Consider the following 10,704-nt stretch of genomic DNA (forward strand, 5'->3'; position numbering starts at 1 on the left):
CGAGAAGTAAAACGGGGTCGTACATCTATGGCTCGTATTCCGAATGAGATGGATATATCAGACAGGCGTTTGACAGCTCGTTGCAGTGAGTGCCACCAGACAGGTCATGACAGGCGAACATGTCCGGCGCGACTTGGTCGATGAAGACTATGTAATACTTACATGTAATATATCATTTTGAAATTCTTCATTTGTAATAGATCATTTAATTATGTATTTTTAAATTATTTATTTGTAAACGGGGTCGTACATTTGAAGTGTGTATTACAAAATGTGTACTTGAGTCAAAAATGTGTAATGCAAAATTGAAAATGTGTACAATTTATTCAAACTTTTATAATTTATTGAAAATGTGTACTAGTTTTTCACGGAGTACTTGATTCGAAATGTGTATTACAATATTCTATACTTAATCACATAGTTCTTCTACCATTTCAAAATTTCATATTTTTGAATAAATTAAATATCGAATGCTGCAATCATTGTTCACATTTTATAATTTAAAAAATTTACAAATTTTAAAAAAATTAACCTATTATAAATTAAAATTTTAAAAATTAGAATGCTGCGGTCATTGTTCACAATTACAAAATTTTATATGTATTTTGCAAAATTTATAATTTATTCAAACTTTTAGCATTACAAAATAAATATTTCAGTTTTGTCAAATATGCCATAAATGTAATCATTAATTTCAAATTGCTTCCGTGTAAGTGGCACATAAATTTGTCTTTTTCTCGAACCCATAACATTACTTCATTGTATTTTACATCGTTCAGTACAAAATCAATAATTACAGTTTTCTCTGTTATTATGTTATGATTAAATGAGCTTTTGATATGGATCAATAATTTCAGTTGTACAGGCTTCATGGCACATGTACCTGAGGAGGTTCCACTGTTCAGACAGGCACATCGGGCTGACAGTATGTGGGACCGTCCGGTATGCAATAACGTTTGTTGCACTTTACGGCTACAATTAAAATGCATTGCATTTTGTTGTATATTTCGGGATAATGTTATTATTTGAACTGGTAATTCTATTGTGCAAGATGAGGCACGCACCGTGTTGACATGCCGTCGGGCAGATTCTGGATTGTGGGAGCATCCGTTGGACCATAGAGTCTTGCAGTATCTATTACGCGCGGGATTCTATGGTGTGTATCGTATCGGGCACATTCGACTAGACCACGCACTCATCACTACTCTCGTTGAGAGGTGGTGCACAGAGACTCATACATTCCATTTCCCGATCGGAGAGGCCACCGTCACGTTGCAGGACGTATCCGTCCTATATGGTCTTCGGATTGATGGCCGAGCAGTTACTGGAGTTGACTCTTCTCTCGCGACGGGGCAGTGGATAGCCCTATGTGCTGAGCTATTGGGAGTAGCACCTACACCAGTAGATTTACAGCCAGGTAGAGTGAGGGTGAGGTGGCTGGCCGAGCATTTTGCTCATCTTCCAAATCATGCTCCAGATGAGTTGGTACAGCAGCATACCCGAGCATATATTATGTGGCTTATTGGGGGGGTACTTCTCCCTGATAAGTCACAGAACCTGGTCAAGCTGATGTACTTGCCATTGCTGAGAGACATTGAGGAGATTGGGCAGTACAGCTGGGGTAGCGCAGCTCTGGCATGGTTGTATAGGATGCTATGTCGAGCAGCTCAGGTGGGTACGAGGGAGATTGGAGGACCACTTGTGTTGCTACAGGTTAGTAATAATTTTATGACATGTCAATTCATATTTATAGCCATATATCAGTATTGTAATTGTGTTCAAACTATTGCAGATTTGGGCATGGGAGAGATTGATTCGCATTGCCCCATCTAGGCGGCAACCGGTTGGTCCTGGTGAGCTTCCTATGGGTGAGGGGGACATGCAGTTGCCCACCGGACCGCGAGGTAGCCGGTGGAGGGTTGACATGGGCCACGAGGTCGTCTCGACCCACGTAGTGGTAGTTTATAGAGACCAGCTGGACCGGATGATCGAGGGCGAGGTATGAACTTTTTTGATTGCGTTTTAGTTGTCTTCTTCATTGTATATGTTTTGAGTTCACGAGCAAAATTTAAATTATTTGTCGTCATTGTAGTTTATCTGGCAGCCTTACACTGGGGTCCTCGATATGCTCCCCGACTACTGCCGACTGGGTCAGGAGATATGGATGGCGAGAGTGCCACTTATTTGTTTTGACGTGGTTGAGTGGCATCTCCCCCATCGTGTCCTCCAAAAGTTTGGTCGGGTGCAGTCCGTGCCGGATCGATTCGACACTGAGTGGCAGTTGCATGTCACTGATAGGCGTGACTGAGTTGGCACTGACTGGCGTCAGTTTTATATGCGATATATACAGTTGTAGGATGCTCACCGGGACAGTATTGTACAGGCTGACTACAGTGATGAGGTGATCCCCTTTTCCGACCCTTACATGTTGTGGTATCGGCGACATACACACCTACTAGTCGGGAATCCGAGCCACGTGTCTGAGTCTGGATATTAGGGAGTTGGCCCTTATCTTGAGGCATTGGTGAGTATCATATTATGTGTCAGATAATTATTAAAATCATACTTGATTTACTTTTAGTGAACTGTAGCCTAATAATACGTCTGAATGTTTGTTCAGGTGGCTGGAGCTGGGAGGTCGTTTCACTTGGCTGAGGACGCCTATTTGAGACGTGATGCACAGCATGCCTTGGAGGCCGTTGTAGAGATCCGGGAGTTATTGTACCAGGCATTCCAGCTTGCCCATCGGGGAGATCGTTTGCATTTCGGCCACTACGGTGTACACACTTCAACAGCTGCTCCAGACACATCAGCGCCGTCCACGTCAGCGCCTTCCACTTCAGCGCCTGCCACATCAGCTCCTTCGACACTGCCTTCGACCCCACCACATACTACCCCATACATATCTACAGATTCCCTCGACGTACTTCTTACGTAGCATACTGGCATACCTTATGTGTCTGACCCTGATTGGACACCGCCCCGATACATGCATGACGTTGTTACCCCACCTGCCCAGTTACCACCACCAGACAGTTCGACCGCGACCATGAGTACACATGATGCAGTTCTCACTGACATCTCCCACGTTGACGCTGAGGGCTATATTGAGCCCCCCCCAGAGCGCGCGGGAGAGGTCGAGGTTTTGGTCGTGGCGGACGTCGCGGCAGAGGTCGGGGTGCGGACAGAGGCAGAGGTCGAGCTCCAACTGCAGATCCTGATACAGTTGCACCAGATGATGGAGTTTCACAGCTCACAGCAGTATCCGATCTTCCGCCACAGCCAGGATCAGGGGCAGCACATGCAGTAGAGGGGGAGTCACAGTCACAGGCTCCACAGGAGCCAGATATTCAGAGAGTCTACCGCAGGAGACCGAGGAGAGAGGTCCACGGTCGGGGTTGTGGGACTGGGGGCAGGTTAGGGCATTAGCGGGTGTGATGTGGAGTGTATAGTTTATTTTATTTATAGTTTTTGTATATCAAACTTGTACAGATGATGTAAATGTGTCATACTTATTTCTTCGAAAAATATAATTTCACAATTTTTTATTCTTACTTGTTTTGATGATTTCCATAAAAATGAAAACGAAAACAGGAAAAAAATGATAAGAATTGATAGGATTTTATGATTAAATGAGATTGGAGGACCACTTGTGTTGCTACAGGTTTGTAAAAATTTTATACAACAAAAATCTGGGAAAAAAATGTGAACATTGCATAATGGATAGTTGTGGGGAGCAATATGAACAAAAAGAAAACAAAATAAATATCTAAACAAACACAAGTATTTCAACTATCAATCGATATGAACTCATACCTTGTTCTTTAAGTATCATTATTATATTCCACATCAATAATGCATGAAATCATGAAAGTCTAGTTTAAGTAGCGTTCTTCAAAATAACAATAACGGAGAGAAAGTAAAGGTAGAATTACAATAAATATTCGAAAACAATTGAAATATCTCCCTTCATTGATAAGATAAGTCGTGGATAAGCATTAAAAATTACATGCATTATAGAAATGGTTTGGGCGTTCATCCAAACAATTTCATTCAGTATCATCATCATCTGACATCTTAATATTAGATTCATACATAACATCCATGCTCCAGGCGTAGTACTGGTGTGCATCATCCATTAACCCATCTTCGGCACGCTCATTTTCCGTCTTCATTAGTCCGAACCTTTGCAAACGTTGGATCATGCGATTAACCTCGTCGCGGTTACGATGCAATGCCCTTTGCAACAACTGTGGAGTGTCAGTTGGCATACGCATGGCTAACCGGCGAGGAAATTTAAGATTTACTTCACGACATAGCTCAACGAGAACGTTTGCTCGAGTTTTGCGAAATTCCCACTCAGCTCTCATGGTATTGACGGTGGCACGTGAGTAACGCAGATTTGGATTCATTGGGTATTCAAATTCATCTCCATCTGCAACCCAATAACGACCCATTGCTGAATATAGATCAACCACCGTATATCTCATGATGATATCGCTCGAAATAGTTGTAAAACTTTTGTTATGGTATGATGCGATATTTATACCATATATACACATGATAGCTGTATGTATGAAATTATTGTAATCAACTATGCATCAGAGTTGTCACGTCAACTTTTATGACCTGAACAACTATGCATCAACTTGATAGGAGTTGTCACTTCGACTTTTATGAATTGCATAATTTATTGTTATTCAAAACAAAAAGTAATAACATAAAAAATAATAATAAAATAAAAACCAAGCTGATCAGCCGACTAAACGTCTGAAGTAGTCAAATTTCTCTGCCTGAAATTTTTTAAAAAAAATAAATGTGAAATTACAATTTCAAAATCTTTAAAATATTTTTAAATTCTTTGAAATATTTATTCAGAAATTTGTTTTACTTTTTAGGTGTATTGACATATTTATTAATTTATTGTTATTTTGTTATGACACCCCCTCAAAATTTTAATAGATTGCATAATTCACAAGGGCACAGTACGTATGGTACGATAATAAATTGTAACTCGGCGCGGTGATACGTCCAACATGTGTCAGTGATGCTCACCAATTACTTGAACCAGTGTAATAATTTGGATGCTTTGTTTTTTCCTCAGATGCTATGTGACTTTGTGCAGCGATGTAGTGATGCATCTGACTTTGTGCAGTGATGCAGCGATGCATGTGACTTTGTGCAGTGATGCAATGATGCATGTCGCTTTATGCAGTGATGTAGTAATGCATGTGACTTTCTGACTTTGCCATGCTTATATAGTTTGTCACTTTTTTCCTCACATTACGTGATGCATGTGACTTTCTGCAGCGCAAGTAAATGCTTTATTTTTTTTATCACATTGCAGAATATACAAAAAGAAACAAAAAATGCAAACAGGAGAAAATAGGATGACTGTGAAGTTCATTAAGTGAAAATAAAATAAAATATAGGTTGTTTATGAAGAATATTTGTTTAAAACAAAGAAAATTTAAGGGTTTAATTTCATTTATAATTTTTTGAAAATACCAATTTGTACTGAAATCGTCAATTCCAAGTCACTACTTACTGTATTAAAAAAGTAAGCATGAAAAAATAGTTTCATGGGGCGATGTGACAACTCACTGCATATTGTTTTATTTGACAACTCACTGCTCCAATATGAAGGGATTGCAGTGTCATCCTCTGTCCTACAATGATGACTTTATCTGACAACCACGTCCGTGACTACATCATAGGTACACAAAGTCACGGGTACTCAGGATTGTATGAAATGAAAAGCTAAAAAATAATATCACGGGTATCACTTCTTCCATAGTGCCCCAGCATGCATTATCGTCACTAGATCATCTCTAGTTAACCCTCAGTATGATGTCTATAAATAGCGACAACCCCAGTATGATGTTTGTTCAAGTCATAACAATAGTAATATATCTATAATTACTATTATTATTTGTTTGTTTATTTTAGGAACAATGTCTTCAAGAGGTGCAGGAAGTTCACGCCAACAAAGAAATCTGAAAGTGTGGCTGCTACCTCCATTTAGTTATGACTACAAGAGCGAAAAGTACTCGAGTCCGAAGGATTATTATGCTGGTATCCGAGCAGAATGGGTGTTCAGTGTAACGGAGCAAGAAGGATTGTTTAATGATCTACGTAACTTTAGGGCACCGGTACCTCATCGTCGTTCATTAACCATGGCTAGACGAAATGTCAGTGACTATGAAAAAACAGTTAGTAGAATTAAGAAGGAGAACAACAGAATGTTGATGCGAAGATGTCGACATTTCATGCTTCAGCTAGCCACCGAAATGGCAGAAGCAAGCAACAGAGATTTGAAAGTGATTGAGCGAAATAATGTCTTAAACAATGAAAAATATCTCTCTGACTACTACATGTCAGATGAGGAATGAGAAATCAAACAACTTTATCTTTCATATATATTTGTATGTTGTCTGGAGTGTAAGACAATGTTGTTGTTCATCTAACGTACGGATGTATTTGAAGTATTTGTTTAATGAACCTGAAGTTTATGAAATAACTACATTTATAACAGCACATTTATTAGTTAATGACTTTCTTTATTGAATTGCAATGAGTTAATGAATGTTCTGGATTAACAAATAGATTAATGTATGTTGAATTATGTGAATACTTAAAACACATAAAACAGAACAGGTAGCTCGGTGAAAAGCTTCCCTTAACTGGGCTCGTGAAATAGAGATCCTGTACGTAAAGAATTTCAATCTCCATCCGGGAAAGAAGAAAGAGTCGCCTTCCAATTCCTGGAAGTCCAGTCGAAATGATGACTCTAGTAAGCAATTTAAAACCCAATTGGTTTACCTCAACACCAATTTGATATATGTGTGATTCTCAATTCAGAAAGTCGCATGGCAACAGTGAATTCACTGATTTACCCTACAGTGAGCATGCCCTTATTTTGTGGGTATATGCAGATCGACTGTCAGGTCATGTGACTTGGTGCACACACTTTGGTTTTCTCAATTTTTTGCTCGACTTTTTTATTACACTAACAACTCATTTCTTATTAATATATGTGCGATTCTTAATTCTGGATTAATGAATGGATTAATGTATGTTGAATTATGTGAATACTTAAAACACATAAAACAGAATAGGTAGCTCGGTGAAAAGCTTCCCTTAATTGGGGCTGGTGAAATAGGGATCAATTTACAAAGAATTTCAATCTCCATCAGGAAAGAAGAAAGAGTTACCTTCCAATTCCTGAAAGTCCAGTAAAAATGATGACTCTAGTAATGAATGAGGGGTTGACAGAAAACTAAACTCGGTGAAACGAACTACCGCCTTCAATAACACATAAAACAGAACAGGTAGGTCGGTGAAAAGCTTCCCGTAACTGGGCCTCGTCAAATAGGAATCCTCTACGTAAAGAATTTCAATCTCCATCAGGAAAGAAGAAAGAGTCGCATTCAAATTCCTGGAAGTCCAGTAAAAATGATGACTCTGGTAAGGAATGGGGGGTTGACAGAAAACTAAATTTCGGGGGCTGGACAAACAAGCTCAAAGCCAAGCGGTTGGTCCAGTTGGGGGACTAATAAAGTTCAGACAAACGAACTACCGCCTTCAATAACACATAAAACAAAACAGGTAGCTCGGTGAAAAGTTTCCCTTAACTGCGCCTCGTCAAATAGGGATCCTCTACGTAAAGAAATTCAATCTCCATCAGGAAAGAAGAAAGAGTCGCCTTCCAATTCGTGTAAGTCCAGTACAAATGATGACTCTGGTAAGGAATGGGGGGTTGACAGAAAACTAAACTTCGGGGCCTGGACAAACAAGCTCAAACCCAAGTGGTTGGTCCAGTTGGGAGACTAAGTTTAAAACCCAATTGGAATTGTGTCGAAACTAGAAATTGACGAATCTCTTAGTATAGAAACTAGAATTGTAACCAGTTCCCATGACGCTGATTTGTTATTTTTTGGATTTATACCCAAAGAGAACAACACTTCTGAAATTACTGTGTAACACCAGTTTTCTGGACAGATTTGAATGCACCATGATATTCACAAACATTGGTGGCCAAGTACTCCTACCTAACCCACGTTTCACTCACAAGGTCCACCATTATTTTAAAGTTGATTTCAAAAGTTGAGATTGTAAATATTTCCCAAAATATTACAAATCGAATAATCAAAAGTTGATTTTAAAATAATTCCAAATGACAACAAAAATTCAAATAGTCATACTTTTCCCGTTGATAGAAATAGTAGGTCATAACAACGAATGATGCATAGCTAAGTGAAACACAACATTGCCTACATAAGCTTCATTTTTTCAAACATTGAGTAGTCAAATCGTGGAGAGACTTGTCAGTATATGCAGATGGATTGTGAAGTCATGTGACCTAGTGCACAGGCTTTGGTTTTCTCGATATTTTGCTCAATTATTTGATACACAATGACAACTCATCTCTTATTGATATATGTGGGATTCTTAATTCAGAAAGTCACATGGCAACAGTGAATTCACTGATTTACCTTACAGTGAGCATGCCCTTATTTTGTCGGTATATGCAGATGGATTGTCAAGTCATGTGACTTGGTGCACAATATTTCCTTTTTTCTGGTTTTTCATTCTACTGACAACTCATACCTTGTTCGTTTATGTGGGATTGTCATGCAGGGCCATATTTCTAAAGCTGTTCATAACGAACTATATAAACGACTAAAGGTGAAGACACAACCTTACAACTCATTTCGCCCTACGAAATTATCATTCATTTGTTTTAAAAAATTAGCATGGCTACATGGTTCATGGGAGGGAGTGAGAATCGCAGAGGTGGTAGGAACTTGCAAAGGGGTGACAGTTCACGACGAGGAGGGGGAAGGGGAAGTGGCGATGCTGAAGATGAAACACCATTTGCTTCGTTAGATGCCTCTTGTGCTTATTATGATAGGTTTGGGAAGCGACATTTTGTCATGCCCAAGTACTATCGAGATCCATGTGGTTTGGTGGAGGAACCATCAAATAATCAAACAGGATATGGTTTAGCAAACGCTAGACTTCTGAAGTGGCCCGCACTATTTATAGAGCGAGTCCAAATGGAAAGATTATGTCGGGAAAATCGACTGAAGGTGCCAAAAGCACGTTCTGTTGAGATCTAAAAGGAAGATCCTGATAATGTTGATCGACTATGTAAAAGACTACAACGTGAGATTTCTCAAATGAACCGTAGGTTAGCCCGCGATATGCAGCTATACATAGTTAAGAAGGATGCCCAGAAGAACAAAACAGAACCAAATGATGCGGCTATCAAGGGTATCATGGAGGATCCTCAGCTTGTCTCTGATGCTGAGCTTTCGGATTGTTCAGACTCTGAGCCACGTACCGATTTAAGCACGAATTAGGTGTTAATGTCTACATTTCGGCAATATTAGGTCATGCATTAATATGTAATGTCTGTGTTAGAGTAAGTGTTTCCGTAATGAGTTGGTCAGATTGTCTGACTAATATTTGTCTGTCTAACTGTTATGTTTATCTATGTATTGTGTGTTCAGTTCATGGTGTCCACAATGTATTGTTGTTCGAGACTTATGTTTGTACTACTTATGTATTTTTGTGGGAGACTTATGTGTTTTTTCCTCAAGGTTTTATGAATTACATTATCAGCCTCTAATCCAAAACAAAGACAACAGAAAAAAAATATTATTTAAATGAAAACGGCTTTAGTAAAGCCAAAACCAATTTCTGAATAACACATTCTAACCCAAAACAAAGAGAAGAGAAAAAAATAAAAAATATCAAAGTTTACATGAAAACGGCTTTAGTAAAGCGAGAAGAAATTTATGAATTACATTATCAGCTTCTAACCCAAAACAAAGACAACAGAAAAAATATATATATTATTTACATGAAAACGGCTTTAGTAAAGCCAAAACAAAATTCTAAATAACACATTCTAACCCAAAACAAAGACAAGAGAAAAAAATAAAAAATAAAAAACTTTACATGAAAATGGCTTTAGTAAAGTGAAAAGAAATTTATGAATTACATTATTACCTTCTAACCCAAAATAAAGACAAAAAAAAAATATATATATATTTAAATGAAAACAGATTTATTAAAGCCCAAACAAATTACTGAATAACACCTTCTAACGCAAAACAAAGAAATAATAATTAAAAAAAAATTGACATCAAAACGGCTTTACTAAAGCTCAAAAAATTTATGAATTACATTATTACCTTCTAACCCAAAACAAACACAAGAAAAAACAAAATAAATTTACTTCAGTCAAACAAAATAAAAAAATGCTGAATTACATATTCTAACCCAAAATAAAGACAAAAGGAAAGAAAAAAAAAATTAATATGAGAATGGTTTTAGTAAAAGAATTTTAACCAAAAAAATTATTCTGAAATATATTATCACGAAAACAATGACAACATAAACAAAAGAACGAAAAATTTTTCTTAAAGTTCTGTAAAATTGAAATTAAAAAAAAAAATTACGCTAAAAGCGCGGTTCATAAAAAAATTTGGCAAAAAACCGTGGTTCTAAAGAGTGAGGTTAAATTTTTTTTTCATAAAACGTGGGTTTTGATGAACTCGTGGTTACAAAGAGCGAGTTCATTAGAAATTTTTTTTTGATAAACTCGTACTTACAAACAGCGAGTTCAGAACAAAAATCCTTTCTGCTAAACTCGTGCTTTCAAAAAGCGAGTTCAACCTGGGATAAAATCGTTCT

Source organism: Camellia sinensis, chromosome 14 (genome assembly GCF_055761805.1).
Source record: "Camellia sinensis isolate YWXY chromosome 14, ASM5576180v1, whole genome shotgun sequence".
In the NCBI taxonomy this organism is placed as follows: Eukaryota; Viridiplantae; Streptophyta; class Magnoliopsida; order Ericales; family Theaceae; genus Camellia; species Camellia sinensis.